Here is a 20,002-nt window from a genome sequence, read left to right on the forward strand (position 1 = left end):
AGGGCCGTGGGCCACCAGGAGTCGTCCCAGGCGGACGGGGTGTTGCCGAGGATGAGGACTTCCGTTTTTTCAGAGTTCAGCTTTAGGCGGCTGAGCCTCATCCAATCTGCGACGTCCTTCATACCCTCTTGTAGGTTGGTCTTGGCGCTGGCGGGGTCCTTGGTGAGGGAGAGTATAAGTTGGGTGTCGTCTGCGTAGGAGGTGATGATGATGTCGTGCTTGCGTACGATGTTGGCGAGGGGGCTCATGTAGACATTGAAGAGTGTCGGGCTGAGTGATGAGCCTTGGGGTACGCCGCAGATGATCTCGGTGGGTTCTGAGCGAAACGGAGGGAGGTAAACTCTTTGGGAACGGTTTGAGAGGAAGGTGGCGATCCAGTCCAGGGCCTGGCCTTGGATCCCGGTGGAGCGGAGGCGGGTGATTAGGGTGCAGTGACAAACGGTGTCAAAGGCAGCCGAGAGGTCGAGCAGAATGAGGGCAACTGTTTCACCGTTGTCCATCAGGGTTCTGATGTCGTCAGTGACTGAGATGAGGGCGGTTTCAGTGCTGTGGTTGGTTCGGAATCCGGTTTGTGAGGGGTCGAGCAGGTTATTGTCTTCCAGGAAGGTGGTCAGCTGTTTGTTGACTGTCTTCTCTATTACTTTGGCTGGGAAAGGCAGAAGAGAGATGGGGCGGAAGTTTTTTAGGTCGCTCGGGTCAGCCGTAGGTTTCTTTAGTAGGGCGTTGACTTCGGCGTGTTTCCAGCATTCGGGGAAGGTAGCAGAAGAAAAAGAAGAGTTGATGACGGTCTGGAGGTGCGGGGCGATGATGTCGTCGGCTTTGTTAAAGATGAAGTGCGGGCAGGGGTCCGAAGGGGCGCCGGAGTGGATAGAGTTCATGATGGATTTGGTTTCTTCCGTGTTGATGTGGGACCAGTTGTTGAGGGTGATGGCCGTGGATGCCGGTTCGGTGGTGTATGGTTGGGTCTGGTGTCCGAAGCTGTCGTGGAGGTCGCTAATCTTGCGATGGAAGAAAGTGGCGAGGGATTCGCACAGATCCTGTGAGGGCGTGACGGCGTTGGCGCTGGGGTTGGAGAACTCCTTGACGATGCTGAAGAGTTCTCTGCTGTTGTGTCTGTTTTTGTCCAGTCTGTCGGTGAAAAAGTTCCTTTTGGCAGCGCGGATCAGGTGGTGGTGTTCGCGGGTAGCGTTCTTGAGGGCGGTCATGTTGTCAGCGGTGCGGTCCTTGCGCCAGGCTTTCTCAAGGGTGCAACAAGTTTTCTTTGATTCTTTGAGGGTGTCAGAGAACCAGAGAGGTTTTTTGGTGTTGGTCTGTCGATGCGTGCGTTTGAGGGGAGCAAGGATGTCTGCGCAGTTGGAGATCCAGTTTGTGAGGTTGAGGGCTGCATCGTTGGGGTCGGTGGTGAGGGTGGGTTGTTTGGCGGCAAGTGCGGAGAAGAGTTGCTCTTCGGGGATCTTGTTCCACTGTCGACGAGGGATGGGTTGGGTGCGGAGGTGGCGGGTCTCGCGTCGGAATGTGAAGTGGACGCAGCTGTGGTCGGTCCAGTGTAGGGCGGAGGCGTGGCTGAAGAAGACGTGTTTGCTGGCGGAGAAGATGGGGTCAAGCGTGTGTCCGGCGATGTGGGTGGTGGTGTTCACCAGTTGTTTGAGGCTGAGGTTGGCGAGGTTGTCGAGCAGGGTGGTGGTGTTGGGGTCGTTGTTTTGTTCCAGATGGAAGTTGAGGTCACCTAGGAGGATGTAGTCCGGCGAGGCGAGGCGAGGGCGTGCGGGGAGATGAAGTCGGCGATGGCGTCGCTGAAAGGGGCGCGTGGGCCGGGAGGACGGTAGACGAGGGATCCTCTGAGGGTGGTCCTCGGATCGGTGCGAATCTGAAAATGCAGGTGTTCAGTGGCAAGAGGGGTGTCTTCGGTGGAGGTGGTGACGCTGATGGAGTCTTTGAAGACGATGGCGATACCTCCTCCTACCTGGTTGGTGCGGTCTTTTCTGGAGATCTTGTAGCCTTCGGGGATGGCAGTGGCGATGTCAGGGGCCGAGGAGGCGTTCATCCAGGTCTCCGTGATGAAGGCGACATCCGGTGCTATGGAGTCCAGGAGGTCCCAGAGTTCAATGGCGTGTTTGTGGACGGAGCGAGCGTTGACTAGGATGCACTTGAGGTGGTTGATGGCGCGTGGGCTTGTGGTCGTGGTTGTTGCGTGGTGGAAGGTGCGTTTGCAGGAGTTGCAGGCGAAGGGTCCATGGGTGCGTTTGGGGTGAGCTTGGAAGCAGGTGTTGGAGCGTCCTGGGTTGAGGGCGTGGAGGGTGGTGGGGTCGTAGCGGGTCAGCGGGGCTTGGGAGAGCTGGGGACCAGGGGTCGTGGCGCTGGGCGTGGGCCAGGCGCGGACGGGCGCAGACGGGCTTGCCTCTGGCGCAGTCGCGCAGCGGCCGCCATATGAGGTAGGAGGGGGGGGAGGGGTCAGGTGGAGGCGAATGGGAGCTGGGGGGCGGGGCGTGCAGGAGGTCGCGGCGGGAAAGCGCGAGGGAGGGGGGACAGGTAGAGTGAGAAGAGCTCGGGGAGGGGGGTTTAAGGGTGGAGGGGGTGAGTGTTAGGAGGTTTAGGAGATAAGGGAGAAAGATAGGAGTAGGGTTGAGAAGATAGGGGAGGGGGGTTGTAGAGGTGGGTGAGGGTGAGAGGTAGAGTGAGAGGATAGGAAGATAGGTAATAGAGGGGGTGAGGGAGGGGGGAGAGATAGAGAAATAGATAGAGAAAATAGATAGGGAAATCGATAGATAGGGAAATAGATAGAGAGATAGGAAGATAGGAGGAGGTGGAGAGTGAGGGAGTTAGATAGTGGGATAGAGAGATAGAGAGATAGGTAGATAGGAGGAGTGAGGGAGGTAGATAGTGAACGGGTTAGATAGGAGAGATAGAGAGGGGGATGCGAGTGGGGGAGGGGGATGAGGCAGGAGGGCAGGCGCGGGGAGAAGAGGACGGAGGAGGCAGAAGAGCCGAAGACAAGAAGAACAGAAGAACAGAAGAACAGAAGAACAGAAGAACAGAAGAACAGAAGAACAGAAGAACAGAAGAACAGAAGACCGGAAGGAGAGAAGAAAGGAAGACCGGAAGGAGAGAAGAAAGGAAGACCGGAAGAACACAGAAGAACATAGAAGAACACAGAAGAACACAGAAGAACACAGAAGAACACAGAAGAAGATACAGAAAAACGAAGAACAGAGGGCAGAAGACCACAGAAGAAGATGAGGAAGAAGAGAAGAAGAGTGAAGACGGGGGAAAGAAGAGTACAGAAGAAGATTACAGACGAGGAGCGAGGAGGAAGAACAGAAGAACAGAGAAGAAAAAAAGAAGAAAAGAAGCAGGAGAGAGGGTGAGTAGCGCGGGGCAGAGCGAGGGGCTGGGAGGGGGGGCCATGAGTTGAAGTCCCCAGGGTTATTCTGTGGCTCAGGGGCGGGGATCCCATGTCCTGCTCCCAGATAAAACTACGTAATCCTTAAGAATGGGGTCCCAGTAGACTTTAAATGGCTCATGGAGGGGGATGTATGCCTCTCCTCATAAACATTACATCGCTCCTGAGGTGGTGGGATCCCCCTGGCCTTTCAATGGACCAGGAAAGGTCCCAAACCCTGCCCCCAAAATAATTGCATTGGCCACAGGATGTTGTCAGCATGTCCTTTAAATTGCTTAAGAAGAGGAAGGGGTCATAAACACCCTCCCAAAAAAGAGTGGAGCCAACTCCCTGCTGACAATGGCCCAACGAAGGGGGCATTTATTTGGAAAGGATGCCCTTATTTATGATACTACGGATCTGCTGTGCTACTGTTCTACCACGGATCTGAGGTACCATTTAAAAAATGTGTTTTTGAGTTCAGATTGGTCCCCACCAGGCCTGGTGTGTCAGGTTATAGTAACTATAACTCGTGCCCCCAACATGCACAGTGTTGTCATCAAAGATGTAACTTCAGATGTTGCAGTGATGTTAGCAGTGGTGCCATAAAACATGTAAAAGGGTGATATAATATTGGAGGTATTAAGCAATGCATGGTGAGGGTGCAAGTTATAGTTACTTTAGGGTATGGGTTATAGTTAGTTGTACAATAAATAGTGAATTTCAGCATTTTTTTTCTTTTTCAGAACTATATATTTAACTGACAGTTTCACCTAGCTATACTGACACTTTAACCTCTGTTTTCTCAGTCTACCTTTGTTTTTCTTTTAATCTAGAGTAATATGTTATTACCATATGTACTGCCAAACCCACACCTGGTGCCCAGCCCCTCAAGGGCACGCAGAGCTGACTCTGTGATGTTATGATCTAAAGGGTGTCATTTTAACTACTGACATTTAAAAAGGGTCAGATATCAAAATATAAAAAGTGAGTCTATCGCCTTTATAAATGGAGCAACTTATCAACATACATAAAGCAGACCTATTCTCTTTCTCAAAAAGTCACCAACAATTATAATCAAATGTATATTTTATAAATTCACACACTGCAATCTTTGATTAAAGTGATTGACATGTAATTTTTTTAAAAAGCCTTATTTAAAATAATTCAACATATCTTTGAGTTTAAAAAAAAACGTTTTTCAGGTTACAAAGTGTAGCAATAGAACCAACCACAAGAGGTCCACAAAATCCAGCTGAAGAGCATACCGCTTCAGCTTGGAGTGCAAAAAATAAAACAAGACCAAATGTTGTTATTAAAGGGGGGAATACAGCCTCCTTCCTGAACCTTATTAGGCCCCAGGGACCCCATCCCCATGGCCAAACACAATAGAAAAGGGGAGGGGTGTGTCCCCCAAACCTTATTTGTCCTGGGGACACCATCCCACGGGGCTAAATTCAGATAGAAATGGGAGGTGGATGTGCGACCCCCTCCTTGAGCCTTATGAAGCCACGGTAACATTATCCCTTTGGGCCAAATCGCATAATGAAGGGGAGGCATGGGACTCCATCTGTCAGAGCCAGAGGTGGTGCCCCGGGCCCACCCAGGGACCCATATAAACCATGAGTTGGGGGCTGCCAGGGCCCCCACAGCCCCAGCCGGCTCCCTGCATAGTACAGGAGATGGCCCACCCATTGGGAGCATTTTGAAGTCTCCCACCAGGTGTGAGCAGATATTCCTAATCTTCGTGCCCCATTGTGATGGATTGGAATGTTGCCCCAAGTGATTGCCAGTGGCTGAGATTAATTCAGGCATTCCATCCATCACCTGCTGAAGTCTGGGAAGATAGAGTTTGCTCCTGCCCAGCAAGAGATTTATAGTTGCTCCTGCCAGGCAACAGCAAACGTTAGCTTCCCTTGTTTTGATGCAAGCAGGGAAGCTACTCTGTCCCAGGGATGGGCTCCCCAGGTCAGAGTAATAAAGCTGGCCAGGGGCATTTTTCCCTTTGAGTTGTTCAACAAGGGCTAGGGAGCCAGGGTATCCCTACCTTGTCCCCTTACATTATTTTCTATTTTGCTGTTCAGGGCAGGGGACTAAGCCCCTAAGCCCTGTAATGGCTGCCAGCAACATTTTTCCATAATGCTGCTGGCAGCCAATCAAAGAGCTTGCTCCTGTGGGAGTGTGTCTTCATTGGAGCAAATAAGCCCAAATGAAAAAAGCTCCCTGGCCAATCAGAATGATCTAAATTGGGTTTGAGGGACTTTTGCGATAGCCCCTGGTACCCAACTGTCCAGATATAAAAATATTTTTGCATATTAATTTAGCAAAAACTAGTGAATGAATGTGCACCAAATCACAAAAAGCACAATCCAGCTTCCATACAAATTTGGTGGAATCCCATTTAGGGGTTTTTGAGGTAAGGCTGTTAAAAAAAAGTCTATGAAAAATGCTTGGGGATTTTTTATTTTGCAACCCCTCTTTTTCTCATCCCATACTTGAGAGATCACCCCAAAACTTTCAAAGGACAAGTCAGTAAAAAAGTAGAACTTTTTTCAAATGTTTTGTTAAGATTCATCAAACGGTGCCAAAGTTACTAGCAAAACAGGAAGCATTTCCTACTGATATGCTAACCTAACTATAACTCATAACTACCCAGTGATGACTGGCACTGGGCAACTGTAAGAAATGGATCTCTAGCTGGCAGAGGTATGCACTCTGTCCAATTAGGGACCATAATCCTATTCAGGATAAGTCATATACACAACCAAAATTAACCTGTGCTCACCCTCTGGTAGCTTGGCACAGATCAGTCAGGTTTAACTTCAGAGGCAATGTTTAAAGTATTTGTGCAACATTTAATTACAGTAACATAGCAAAAGACAACACAAAATGACTCCACACAAGATTAGACACTAGAGAATATTTATCTGAGTAAAACAAGACCAAAATTACAAATATCCAATCAATAGATATTGAGATATGAATTTTTAAATATTAAGGCCCTCATTATGACATTGGCGGTAAATCCAACTTACCGCCATGTTGACTGCCGCCAACTTACTGCCGCAGCGATGGATATCCATTCACCATATTATTATACACATGCACCAGTCCGTCAGTATTCAGCCATATACACAAATCTGCAACATCAAAGGTCAGTGATGAAGTGGCAGTATCAAAATCCACACCGTTACGCCAACAGAACAATGGCCATCACATTATGACCCATGAATCACCACGGTGGACATCCAAAGGCAGTAAACCATTGGTGGTACATACCGCAGCGCTCAAAATGGACACACACAAACAGAACACCACCACATTGGACAATTCAAACAACACACATCTGACACCCATACACACATCACACCCACACCACTATAAAACACACACCCACATTACCCACAACCCTTTATGAATACAAACCATTGCCACCAGAGAGACAGCAAAACCACAGACACAACCAGAGCCATACACTACTCTCACCTATACACCACTCAGGCCCCCTACATCACACCCCCCAACAAATTACCCAACACACCCTCACCTACACACCTCACACAATACCCATGGCACTACAAAGACACCCCCGCTTCACAGAGGAGGAGCTAAGGGTCATGGTGGAGGAAATCATCAGGGTAGAGCCATAGCTATTTGGAGTACAGGTGCAGCAGATATCGATAGCTTGGAAGATGGAACTATGACAGAGAATCGTGGACAGAGTCAACGCTGTGGGACAGCACCCAAGAACAAGAGATGGCATCAGGAAGAGGTGGAACAACCTATGGGGAGGGATACATTCCATTGCAGCAAGACACCAACTCGCTGTACAGAGGACTGGCGGTGGACCCCCATCTCCTCCGCCACCACTAACAGCATGGGAGGAGCAAGTCTTGGCAATCCTGCATCCTGAGGGCCAGGCCGGAGTAGGAGGAGGACTGGACTCTGGTAAGTCAATTCTTCACTACTACTACCCCCTACCTGCATGCCATCACATACCCCCACCCTCACTCCCATCACTCCACCACTACCCACACACCCCACCATCACATCTCACTCATCCCAATGCCAAGCCCTGCATGCTCTACCAATGCATGCACACCACTCACAGCCCTGCATGGGAACTCATCACTAAAGCATGCACACTATGGAGAACTAAGCATCCCACCAAACACCAACGTACACAAGTGAAAGCTGCCAGGGCAAATCCAACCAAAGATGGATGCACAATATGTCAGATATAGAAACCATACATGTCATTTACATCCCCACAGGTACCCCAGCCAATGTCAGCGGAGAGGAGGTGCCAGCAATATCCAGTCCCCCAACAGAAGAGGCCACAGTGATGACAGCAACTCTGGTCTTCAGGATCTGGATGACCAACCTGGCCCATCAGGGATCTCTTGACAGCTGGTTACCCAGGCCCAGTCACACACCACCACAGAACCTCCCTCATCAGGAAACAACACCACAGCACCCACCCAGCATACCCATACCTCTGTCCCCAGGAAATGTCAATCAGCAGTGTGTCCACCTCTACGAGGACCCCAGGCCACACCTCATACCCATGACAATCAGGGCCCTGAGGTCAGTGGCAGTGGGCACACGGTTCAGGGGACAGAGGCGCAGGCCAACAGGGACAGTGGGAGGACTGCTGTGTGCCAGTGGGAGGACAGGCCAGGGAACCGACTCTTCAGGAGGCACCTGCAGAGATCCTAGGAGCATATCAACATTCCCATTACACGATGGGCCAGTCGGAAGTATTGTCTGATCATTGATGTTCTGTTGTTCTCATCCTCATCCTCTGCCTCCTCATCCTCACTATCCACAGGGTCCACTGCTGCCACTCCGGCATCCCCAGCCTCCTCCTCCTTCAGAGAAGGCACATGGCGTCTCAGGGCAAGGTTGTGCAACATGCAGCATGCCACTACTATCTGGCAGACATTCTTGGGTGAGTAGTGCAGGGATCCACCTATTGGATGGAGGAACCAGAACCTGGCCTTCAGGAGGCTAAAAGTCTGGTTCAACTGTATGCCTCATTATAACATTCTTCTGCCCTGGCATTCCTCACAGGGGTCGGCAGCCATGATAGATTTGGGTAACCAGAGTCACCTGCAAATTTTAAGGGACAACATTTAGCCACACAGTATCCCATATGGCCCACACCATACCCATACTCCTGTAGAAGCCTAATTATTCAACACCCATCCAGATACAAACGACCGTTAGCCAGCTCTTCTAGATAAACATAAAGGATTTATTAGAGATAGAAATAGAAAGACATGTACATGGAGGATGCTCTGTACTAATGTACACGAGCAGCCCAATACAAGGAAGTAATACATGATCTTTTATAGTATTAAACCACAAACATAATTCAGCGTATTATTGGTTCTTTGGCATTGACGTATGATTGACGTATGGCTATTTCTCCATAATGTCTGAAGGTAGTTTTTCCTATCATACCATATATAGGGGGTCATTCTGACCCTGGCGGCCGGTGACCGCCAGGGTCACCGACCACGGAAGCACCGCCAACAGGCTGGCGGTGCTCCCGAGGGCATTCTGACCTCGGCGGTTCAGCCGCGGTCAGAAAGGGTAAACCGGCGGTCTCCCGCCGGTTTACCGCTGCCCCATTGAATCCTCCATGGCGGCGGAGCGCGCTCCGCCGCCATGGGGATTCAGACACCCCCTACCGCCATCCTGTTCATGGCGGGAAACCCGCCATGAACAGGATGGCGGTAGGGGGTGCCGCGGGGCCCCTGGGGGCCCCATGCAGTGCCCATGCCAATGGCATGGGCACTGCAGGGGCCCCCGTAAGAGGGCCCCGCAAAGTATTTCAGTGTCTGCTTTGCAGACACTGAAATACGCGACGGGTGCAACTGCACCCGTTGCACCCCTGCAACTACGCCGGCTCAATTCTGAGCCGGCGTCCTCGTTGCAGGGGCATTTCTGCTGGGCCGGCGGGCGCTCTTTTGGAGAGCGCCCGCCGGCCCAGCGGAAATGTCTGAATGGCCGCCGCGGTCTTTTGACCGCGGTGCGGTCATTCGGCGGCGGAACCTTGGCGGACGGCCTCCGCCGTCCGCCAAGGTCTGAATCACCCCTATAGTAACAAAAAGCATAGAAAAGGATTTTACACAAGGTGGCCTACGTGCCTAATATCACATGGTCCATCTTGTGACAGAACTTGAGAACATTACATACTCAGACTGGTGCTTTCCAGAAGGGAGATTGCTTCAGCTAGCATGCAATGACGATGATATTTCATGATGGTTGTTCGGAGAGCAAGCCTTGCAACATAATGCGTTCCTAGCAGTAGCGAATTACATTTGTAGGCCTCTTTATTTAATGATAGGCCTGTGCAGAGATTGTCATTGTGTATCACAGGGGCCACCAGGCATAGCATACCTAAGAACTGTAAAATGTGATTCCACATTTCGCCCTCTGATACTCAATGACAAATCTAAGGGTCATGGTATATTGTTCTCATTTCTAACTCTTGTTCATCCCTGTTGTCATCCTTATATCTTTTTTTTCGGTAATGTGTGGGTTTCTGGTGACAGGTTTTTTTCAAGAGTATGGCCAGGAAGGATGGACAAACTGGTATGCGCACACATATCGTTATCAGTGCCACGATCCCTATCGCTAGTACCTCTACCAACCAGGTACCCCAACCCCTGAACCATGCTGCTATTCGATCCAGCATTCCTCCAACGTCTGTCCCATCTGCCACTTTCCCAGCTCCTTCTTCTACCTCCTTTTATTTCCTCTATTTCCTTTCTTATATTCCCACTGTTATCTGGTATATACACGCAGCATTCCTGATGGATCACTGCACAGACCCCTCCCTCTTTTGCCAGGAAGGTGTCTAGTGCAAGCCTATTCTGGATTACAACTGCCCTCATGTCTGTGAGTTCCTCAGTGATGTTCCCTAAGGTGGCTGCGGTGTTGCTGGCTAGCCCTTCCACTAATTCAGCCAATCTGTGAATTTCATATTGTGAGTGTGCTATCCCTAATGGCGTCACTATGATCCCCTCTATTGCTATTACCTCATCCACCCATGTTGGTGTCCTCTTCCTGCTCACCCTGCCAAGTGTTCTCTTTTCCCCCTTCTGTAATTCTGTTCTATGCGCCATTTTTGGTAGCACGAATGCTAGGTAGCAGGTACCTTGCCATCCTGCTGGCAATTTAAAAAATGCCGATGGACAAGCCTGTTGTGTCATTTCTTTTGTAGTCCAGGCTCAATGTTGTATTGCAAATACTATGTCCCACATCAATTCCGTTGTTGCTAGTGTCTGCGTTACCTCTTGAGTATTTGAAACACCATGGTGCCTTTATTTCTGTATCTAGGGCCAGGCATGGTATTCGTTGTTCTGAGCCATGATCCCTTTCAGTGTAACCCTTCCCTCTTTCTGTTGTAAATGCATTCAATAAATTCCCTTCTCCTTTCTTCGGATCTAATCTCCTACACTTATTTCTTCTCCTTTTATCTTCTTCCTTCAATTTATTTGACACTCTTTCTACCAATTTTTCTTGCATATTTCCTACATAAGGTTCGTCTTCCAACCCATAGTCATCCCTTTTTCTCCTCATTTCTCCTATCTTTATATTTTCTCTTATTCTCTCCATTTCCATTTTCCTTGTTCTCATTTCTTTTAAATTTCCCCCTAACATATTATCTAATATGTTACATGCCACGAATTCTGTGAGGGGCATCTGAGTGTAATTTCTTTTCTCCTGGCTAGTGGTCGGTAGGTGGGTACATATATAACAATCAGCCACATTTGCTAGTTCTTTGTACATTGATACCATTTGTACAAATGTATTGTCCTTATAATATTCTCCATCTTCTTTCCATTTTGTGTATTTCACCCATTTTGTTTTATCCTCCACCCTCTCATGTTGTTATGAGATATTGTTGTTCTCACCACCGGTTGTTCTTTCACCTTGGCCATTTTTGGGGATGTAGTGTTCCTGGTCGAGCCATGGAATATGTATGTCGTCTTTATATACTATCAGGATTGTTGTTAGTACTATAGCCGCTACCGGGGTGAGTAATGCTGTGACCACCACGGGCCACTTCTTCTGCTCCTTTTTTTTATGTTGTAATCTGAAATCCATGTCGCCTTATAGGGTGTGGTCGGATGTGTCTAGCACTTGAAACCAGTTCTATTGGTATGTAACCTTTGGTACCTCCTTATTCCTGTAGGAGTGCCACACTAGTAGTCTATTCCTTCTGTATATTTTCGGGGCGACGTCGAATGCTATTTGACACTTGTAGTTATGCAGAGTATAAAGGGATGAATCCCAATGTCCAGTTCTAAGGGAGTTGGGTGCGATAGTCCACTGACCAGAGGGATGGCCCTTTTGTCCTATTTTTGCTGTATTCCTAATTGGAAGAGGCACCTCCCAATGGGGCTACAAGCCGCACTGATCCTAGTGACCAGCCGCTTCCGTAGGACTGGGATCTGTACCTCTTGGTGCAAATTTTTCTAGCAGATTTTTTGTATTCTGTTCATTTATATCCTGATGTCTTTAATACTTAAGTGGCCTTGCTTGACTCTCCGACTCCTGTGGAGAGTAGCACGAGCAGTTCTGAAAGAATATCCTGGTGTCTTGAGGACCCGCTTGCACAATCCAACTCCTGTGGGGTTGCAGCATGACCAGTCCAAGAACAATGTTCTGGTGTACTGGGGAACCCGCTTACACTCTCCGACTCCTGTGGGAGTGTAGCACGAGCAGTTCCGTCAGTGTTGGCTGGTGGCGCTTGTTGAACGAAGGTTGTACCGCTGTGGTGAAGTTGGCATTACTCTTGTCGGCAACTTTGTTGGCAGCTGGTCGTCTTTTGGTCCAGTGGCCTTCTTGATGTGTGAGGTATGGACCCAGGATGTGATGCCCTCACACTTGACTGCCGTGGCTGTTGTCAACAAGACTTGGTGTGGTCCCTTCCACCGTGGTTGAAGGCAGTGACGTCTGGTGTGGGCCTTTGTCCACACCCAGTCTCCAGGATGCAGTCCATGTTCTGGTGGTGTACTTTCTTCTGGTAAGGCCTGCAACACCTGGCGGTGAAGATAACGGAGTGTCTCAGTTATTTTTTTACAGTATTGTAACAAGAAATCATCAGTTAGAGCCAATGGGGCAACTGACAAGTGTCCTGGTATGTTCATGGGGCGACCAAAAATAATTTCATGTGGGCTCAGTTTTGTGACGCGGTCAGGTGTGCTCCTCATGGCAAGGAGTGTCAATGGGAGTGCGTCTATCCATGATAACTCTGTCACTGCGCATATCTTCCCTATCTTATTCTTCAATACCCCGTTCCTTCTTTCCACAGCTCCCGCTGCCGGTGGGTGATATGCACAATGTAACTTTTGAGTTATTCCTAGGCCTTTGCAAAGGCCCTGAATAACCTGGGAGATGAATCCTGGTCCATTGTCTGAACTTAAAAGAGTCGGCACCCCAAAACGCGGTAACAGCTCTTTTAATAAACACTTTGCGACAGTTTGTGCATCACAATTTTTTGTTGGGTATGCCTCCACCCACTTGCTGAACATGCACACTATTACCAGAACATATCTTATTTTATTCACCGGAGGCATTTCAATGGAATCCATTTGGAGACTTTCAAAGGGTCCGTGTGGTGGTGGAAAGTGGCCTGGTGCTGTTGGGGTGCCCTTTCCTGTATTATATTGTGAACACACGGAACACCTTTTACACAACTGTTCTGCACATTTTCTGATTTTTGGGTTGAACCAGCACTGTGAAAACAGTCGTATCATTCCATCCCTTCCCACATGTGAGGGGCCATGGAAGAGCCGTGCCATGGAGGTCAGGAACAGGGAGGGCAAGCATATCTTCCCATTTGGTCCCACCCAAATGCCTTGTTCATTTTTCTTACAACCTGCCCCCTCCCATTCTTCACATTCCTTTCCTTGTGCCTGTAGTTGCACGCTTTTTGGGTCAAAGTGTGTGTTTTCCTCTTTACTTCTTATGTCAGACGTTACCTGAACCATTTCGTATTCACACCCACTAAGTGCAATTTTGCGTACTTCCTTGTCAATAAATGCGTTTCCCATTGAAACGTAGTCCTTTGCTGAGGTGTGTGCTGCGCATTTTACAATTGCCACTTTCTTGGGCATCAGTAAAGCTTGTAGCAAGTCAACTATTAGTGATGCATGTTGTATCCGTTGGCCTGCTGAGGTGAGGAACCCCCTCATTGCCCACAACTGACCAAAGTCATGTGTGACACCAAACGCATATTGACTGTCTGTGTAGATGTTTGCTGTCCGTCCCGCTGCCAATCTACATGCTCTAGTCAGTGCTATCAGTTCTGCCGCTTGAGCGCTTGTTACTGATGGTAACCTCCCTCCTTTTAGTAACCTCCTAGCCGTTCCTACAGCATAGGCGGCCTGTACTGTTCCAGTGTGGCCTCTGATGCATAAACCATCGACAAATAGATCGCCTTCTGCCTCAGGGAATGGGGTGTCTCTCAAATCTGGCCTAACTTTGGTATATCTCTCTGTTGCTGCAACACAATCATGGAAGGAATTGTCTATTGTTGGGTCATTGTGATCTCTTTCAGTTGGTAGCAGGTAGGAGGGGTTCAGAGTAGTGCACCTCTTTATTTTAATATGTGGCGCAAGCAGTGTTAGCTCATAGCGTGAGAGGCGGGCGTTTGTCAGGTGCTGCGTCTTGGTGGTGGTAAGTAATGTGTCCACTGCGTGGGGAACGTGTAATATTAATGTGTGTGCTAAGACAATGTTCTCTGATTGTTCTACTGCAAGGGCTGCTGCTGCTACCGCTCTTATACATGGGGGAAGGCCTGCTGCCACTGGATCTAGGGTGGCTGAGTAATAAGCTACCGGACGGTAGTAGGTACCGTGTTTCTGTGCTAGGACCCCTAGTGAGCAGCCCCCCTTTTCATGACAGAACAAGTGAAAGTCCTTGGTGTAGTCTGGGAGACCTAGTGCTGGTGCAGCACACAATTCTTTCTTCAACTCTTGGAAGGCCTCCTCACATTGTTCCGGCCAGGGTACCTTGTCTGGCACATCTTTGTGAGTTAAGTTTAACAATGGTCTTGCAATCAGGGAGAAGTTTGGTATCCAGTGTCTACAGTAGCCTGCCACCCCCAGGAATGCACGAACCTCTGTTTGTGTCTTTGGTCTTGGATGTTGTGTTATGGTGGCTATCCTATCAGGCAGCAATTTCCTAACTCCCTGGGATAGCTCGTGTCCCAGGTACTTCACTTTTGTTTGACAGAACTGCAACTAGGTGGCACAGTAGAGACACTGGCCCTCATTCTGACCTTGGCGGTCGGCGGAGAGGCGGCGGTCGGACCGCGAACAGACCGGCGGTCAGAAAAATGGCATTCTGACCGCGGCGGTCACCGCCGCGATCGACCGCCACTTCCCCACTCCGACCGCCACGACGGTCATGACCGCCGGGCTAGAGTTTGCGCACTCCGGCCCGGCGGTCGTCCCAAGACCGCCAACGGTATCATGACCCTGCTTACCGCTGCGGTTTCTGGCGGTCGGGAACCGCCATGCGAATCATGGCGGTAAGCACTATCGGGGCCAGGGAACTCCTTCCCTGGCACTGATAGGGGTCTCCCCCACCCCCCACTACCCACCCGAGTCCTCCCCCCACACCCTCCACCCCCCTGCCACCCCCCAGAGGTGGTACGAACCCCCTCCCCATCCCCACCCCGACATGCACATACATACACCCCGACATGCACACACCCCCAACATGCACATATACACACCCCCTACACACACATACACAACGGGGACACATACCCGCACACATACATGCAGACATGCGCACCTGCCGAACAGCACACATTACCCATAGACACAGCAGCACCCCCCGCCCGCATACACGCACTCACACACCCCCTCTACACACTCACACGCACACCCCCATGCACGCCCACATCACACAACACCCCCCCTCCCCCTCCCCTCACGGACGGTCAACTTACCTTGTGCGTTGGTCCTCCGGGAGGCGACGGGAGCCATGGGGAGGTGACCGCCAACAGAACACCGCCAACAGAAGACCGCCACACAGATATGTGGGTCGTAATTCTGTGGGCGGTGTTCTGCTGGCGTGGCAGTGGAGGTTGACCAGTCTCCACTTTTCCGCCGACCGCCAGTGTGGCTGCTGGCGGTTTCCCGGCGGAACGCTCCCAGCGGTCGGAATGCGCATAGCGGCATACCGCCGCGGTCGGCGGTCTTCACCGCGGCAGTAACTCGGCGGTCTCGCGAAAAGACCGCCAAGGTCAGAATGAGGGCCACTGTGTCTTGGATGCAAGCCGTCTGTGATGGTGAGGCCAATAACAAGTCATCAATGTACTGTATCAGGGTAGATCCTCCCGTTAGATGTAGTGATGCAAGGTCTGACCTCAGAGCGTCGAGAAGACTGAAGGGGAATCACAGAAGCCTTGAGGCAAATGTGTCCACTTGAGTCTTCTCGACCTGAATGAGAACGCAAAAAGATCTTGGGAATCCTCGTGTAGAGGCACTGAGAAGAACGCATTGCTGAGATCCAGGACGGTGAAGGGGGTGGCTGTACTTGGAATATTTGACAATATGGTTGCTGGGTTTGGAACTACTGGGAATGATGGTACTACTGCCTTGTTAAGTTCTCTAAGGTCCTGAGTAAACCTATATATCGGGGCTGAATTGGGCCCTGTAGCTGCCTTTTTCACAGGGAGTATCGGAGTGTTGCATGGGCTACTTCTAGTTTCTCGCAATATTCCTTGTCTCAAGAGATCTTCTATTACTGGAGCTATACCCTCCTCTCCTTCCTTTGCCAATTTGTATTGTGGTACCTGTGGTAACTTTGCACCAGGGCGCAGCAACACTTTCACTGGTGGGTAGTCCAGAATTCTTCCTACATCATTTGGCCCCTTTGCCCATACCTCTTTGGGGACCACTTCTTGTAGTTCAAGGGGAAGAGTGTGTGACTGCTCCTGCTTGACTGTGGTGCAGTGGGTGAATGCCTGTAATGTTATCCCGTTCTCCTTACTTTCCAGGAAGATGCCTTCTGGTGAGCTTCTAATAGTACACTGTAGCTTGCATAGGAGGTCCCTACCTAGCAAATTTACAGGGCAGTATCTAGTGAAGATGAATTGGTGGTTAACGGTGATAGGACCTACCGTGAGTGTTAATGGCTGTGTAAGGAATTCGTCCATGGGTTGCCCTGTCATCCCCACTGCTGTAATTTGTACTTTTGAAAGTGGTGCATTTGGTGTATCGGAGGCTCTCAGCATTGATCTAGTGGCCCCTGTATCTACTAGGAATGGCACTGTTTTGCTCATCACCGTCCCCTCCACATAGGGGCCGGCTTGATCTACTGATAATACCGGTCCCATAAAGTTTGCCTCTGGGGGAGGAGGAGGAAACCCATGTCCTCTTTGTGGTGCTTGTGGTGTGTCTTGACGCGTGCCCCACCCAGCGCATGCCTGTTCATAGGGGTAGGCATTGTATGCGTTGTTGGTATAGGGTGGGGGTGGTAGTGCTATTTCCTGCAGCTGCCTCTGTTGCCCTCTGCCCCCTTGTCCTCCAGCTAGCCGTGGGCAATCTGCCTTCCAGTGTCCTTGTTGATTGCCGTGGAAACAGGTAGTGCCTGGCGGGGGCGTGAAAGGTACTCTTTCCCCTGGTCCCCTGCCCCTTCCTCTTCCGCTACCCCTTCCCTGGCTGTTGTTGTAAAACCTCTCCTGTGCCACCATAAGTTTCACTTTATCCTTTTTTACCTTTTCTTCCTCTGTTTTTTGTATGTTTTCCTGGTAATCAGTGCAGTACCTAGCTGCTGCTAACACTTTGTCAATTGGTTCTTGTTGCAAGCACATAAGTGAAGTTTGTAAGTGACTGTGTATGGGTTGCTGTAATCCATAGACAAAGTTAGTTACAAATGCAGGCATCGCCTCTCCTAGTGGGTTCTTCATCCCACTGCTCTGTTGGTACACCTGGAGTAACCGGTCATAGTAACTTGTTACACTTTCATTCTTTTCTTGTTTTGTATGTATTATTTTTGACCAGTCTGTCTTTTCTTCTGGTACCTTTTCTTTGATGTATTTAATTACCCTCTTTCTTGCTTTCTCCACTGCTTTTCCTGGTGCCCCTACTTTACCCCTTTCTGGTTCCTCTGTTGGCCATTGTACCACTTTCTTATAATCCTCCCAGAGATCCTGTGGTATTATTATGCTGAACAACATGTGTAAATCCTTCCACAGAAATTCCCCCATTGCCACTATCCTGTTCAACTCTGTGTACCATTTCTGTGGCTCTTCACGTAGTTTCGGGTAGTCCTTGGTGAAGGCATACAGGTCGCTGCGAAGCCATGGTACGTAGACGTATGTTGTTATGTGGCCCTCCTCCCCTATGGTAGCTGTGGGCACCTCTCTCAGAGGCATCTGATGCACTATCTTTTTCTGTTCCTCTAATTCTTGTAGTATCTGTGCTGTATTTAGCCCTTGTAGCAGTGTGTCCCAATTTTGTAACTTTAGTATAGCATTTTGTAATATTCCGTACAATTTTTCATCCTCCCACCCTTGAAGTTCCTCATTAGTAAAGCTCATTCGCGAGGTGTCCCAATGGTGTTCTGCGGGCAGGTCTTTTGACATTTGTTGTGTATTTTTTTGGTGTACTTGTGGGCCCCTGGTTATTAATTTTGTGCGTGCTAAGGTCACGAGTTCTTCCCTGTATGCCCTAGTCAGTTCGTCCTTTAAGTCCACCAATTTTTGCCTCCCATCTACCAGGTCTTTCATTAAAGACTTACACACTTTCCCATCTGATTTTTTATTTTTTTATTTTCTTTGCATACCAGGGGAACTACTGGGTGTTTTTCTTGACATGCTGGGGGAGCTACTTGGCGTCCCTCCTTGTGACATGTTTCCTGATAAGCTATTTCTTCTCCTTCCTCCATTTGTATCCTCATTTTGCGCTGCTTCTAACATTTTGGAGTTGTGTTTGGTTTTGTGAGTTAAAACACATATATCCCATATTATTTCCTGCAAGTCTGTTACGCTTCTAACCTTATCTAACGTTGTATCCTGAAACTGCTGTTTCCATTGTGTCTTCAGTAAATTAATCTTTTTATTTCTCTTTTCTACTTTTTCCTTTAGTTTTTCATTTTCTTTATCCAATTTTAATGCCATATGTACCACTTCATTTTTCACTTCCTCCAATATTTCATGCTCATTTAGCCCATCTAATTCTACTTTTGTTATTTCCTCTCTTATTAACCTCAGTGCCACTTGGCGTGCTTCATTTGTCTGTGCCTTTTTCTGTGCCAGTGATAGCTCCTGGGGTTGTGCTACTGTTATTTTTGTTGCTGCCTGCGCTGGCTCCTCCGCACGCGCTTCTGTTCTACTTATTCTCCCTGTTAGGAGGTCTTCAATGAGTGGGTCTTCAACCTCCTCCTCTGTCATTCCCTTTTCCCTTTCTTCCTGTGGTTGTGCACTGTAGCCGGGAGATCCCGGCTACAAGCGAGGAGGATGACGTATCGGCCGCGGCCGATTCGTCATTTCCACGTCTTTCCGTTGCCGGGGAGACGCGGCCCGAGCGCGGCAGGCGGGACGGCGTTGCCCGGGAAACGACGTCGGTTTCCCGGGCTGGACACACACAAGAGGGAGACGCGCTGGGAGGAAGGGAGAGCGAGAGGAACACGGAGACCGCGAGGCAGAAGAAGAGCAAGGAAGAACAGAGGACGAGGAGAGAAGCAGACGAGGAGCAGGAGGGAGGAGAGAGAGAGAAGAAGAGCCCCAGAGCCTGGAACCAGGAGACCAGCAGGAGGAACACTACCAAGCCAGCCACGATCCTGGAGGGTCGTGGCTAAACAAGGTACGGTCCTTTTGGACAAAAAGAAGGGAAATTGGAGAAAAGGGGACTGGGGAGGGGTCATAGAGGAGGGTTGGAAAGGGAGGTGGAAGAAAGGGCACTATAATTATATCACCAGTGTCACTTATTGTTACACTAAGAATAGATGTGTTCACACTATTTCCTAAATCGCTCCTCACCGGCACCAACCCCCTCCTTTTGTGTTTACCGCCTCCCAGTCCAGAGATAAGAGAAAGGGAAGAACCCCAATTAAAAATCAATACTTACCTTAGTGTTCTCCCTTCTATTTCCGGCATCACCCTGGACTACGACGAGCGAGCAAGGCAGATGGGTTACCTGTAAAACAAGGAGCACGAACATACAATCACGAACCTGGGGAAAAGATACGAAAGAAGAACAAAGCGACTGAGAAAGACAATAACACTTGTGGTTTTGTTAACATTCCCTAATTCCAGTATAACTAAAAACAATAAACCACTTACCACTAACTAAACAACGCTTCAGTGGTCTTCATACTGTTCGACCTGCCACAGTGGTGTCAGAAGTGGGATTATAACCTGTGCGGCCTCCTCGCAGTAATCGAACAGTATAACAATGAGTGACAAACCCTCGTTGGAGGATATGATAAAGCAATTGGCCGAGGGCCAACGTCATCTACAACTGGTGTGGGAGCCACACCAGCGAGAAGCCAAAGAGGACAGGGAAGCATTACAGTTGGCTTTGAAAAGTCAGGCGACCATCCTTGCGAATAATCAACTGGTCCATGAGACGGCCATGAAAAAAT

At 49.4% G+C, this 20,002-nt stretch overlaps 1 long non-coding RNA gene across 1 annotated transcript in view; it reads right to left on the minus strand.

Annotated features, from left to right (window-relative positions):
- Positions 1-9,436: 9,436 nt before the first annotated feature.
- The window catches only part of LOC138300515 (uncharacterized), a 31,081-nt gene continuing 20,515 nt past the window's right edge, over positions 9,437-20,002 (minus strand). The window contains exons 3-4 of the long non-coding RNA XR_011204955.1: positions 19,486-19,554; positions 9,437-12,438 (exon numbers count right to left, since the gene is read on the minus strand). This is a non-coding gene — a long non-coding RNA (uncharacterized lncRNA). The remainder of the gene's footprint in view (positions 12,439-19,485; positions 19,555-20,002) is intronic.

This window comes from Pleurodeles waltl, chromosome 6, assembly GCF_031143425.1.
Source record: "Pleurodeles waltl isolate 20211129_DDA chromosome 6, aPleWal1.hap1.20221129, whole genome shotgun sequence".
Lineage (NCBI taxonomy): Eukaryota > Metazoa > Chordata > Amphibia > Caudata > Salamandridae > Pleurodeles > Pleurodeles waltl.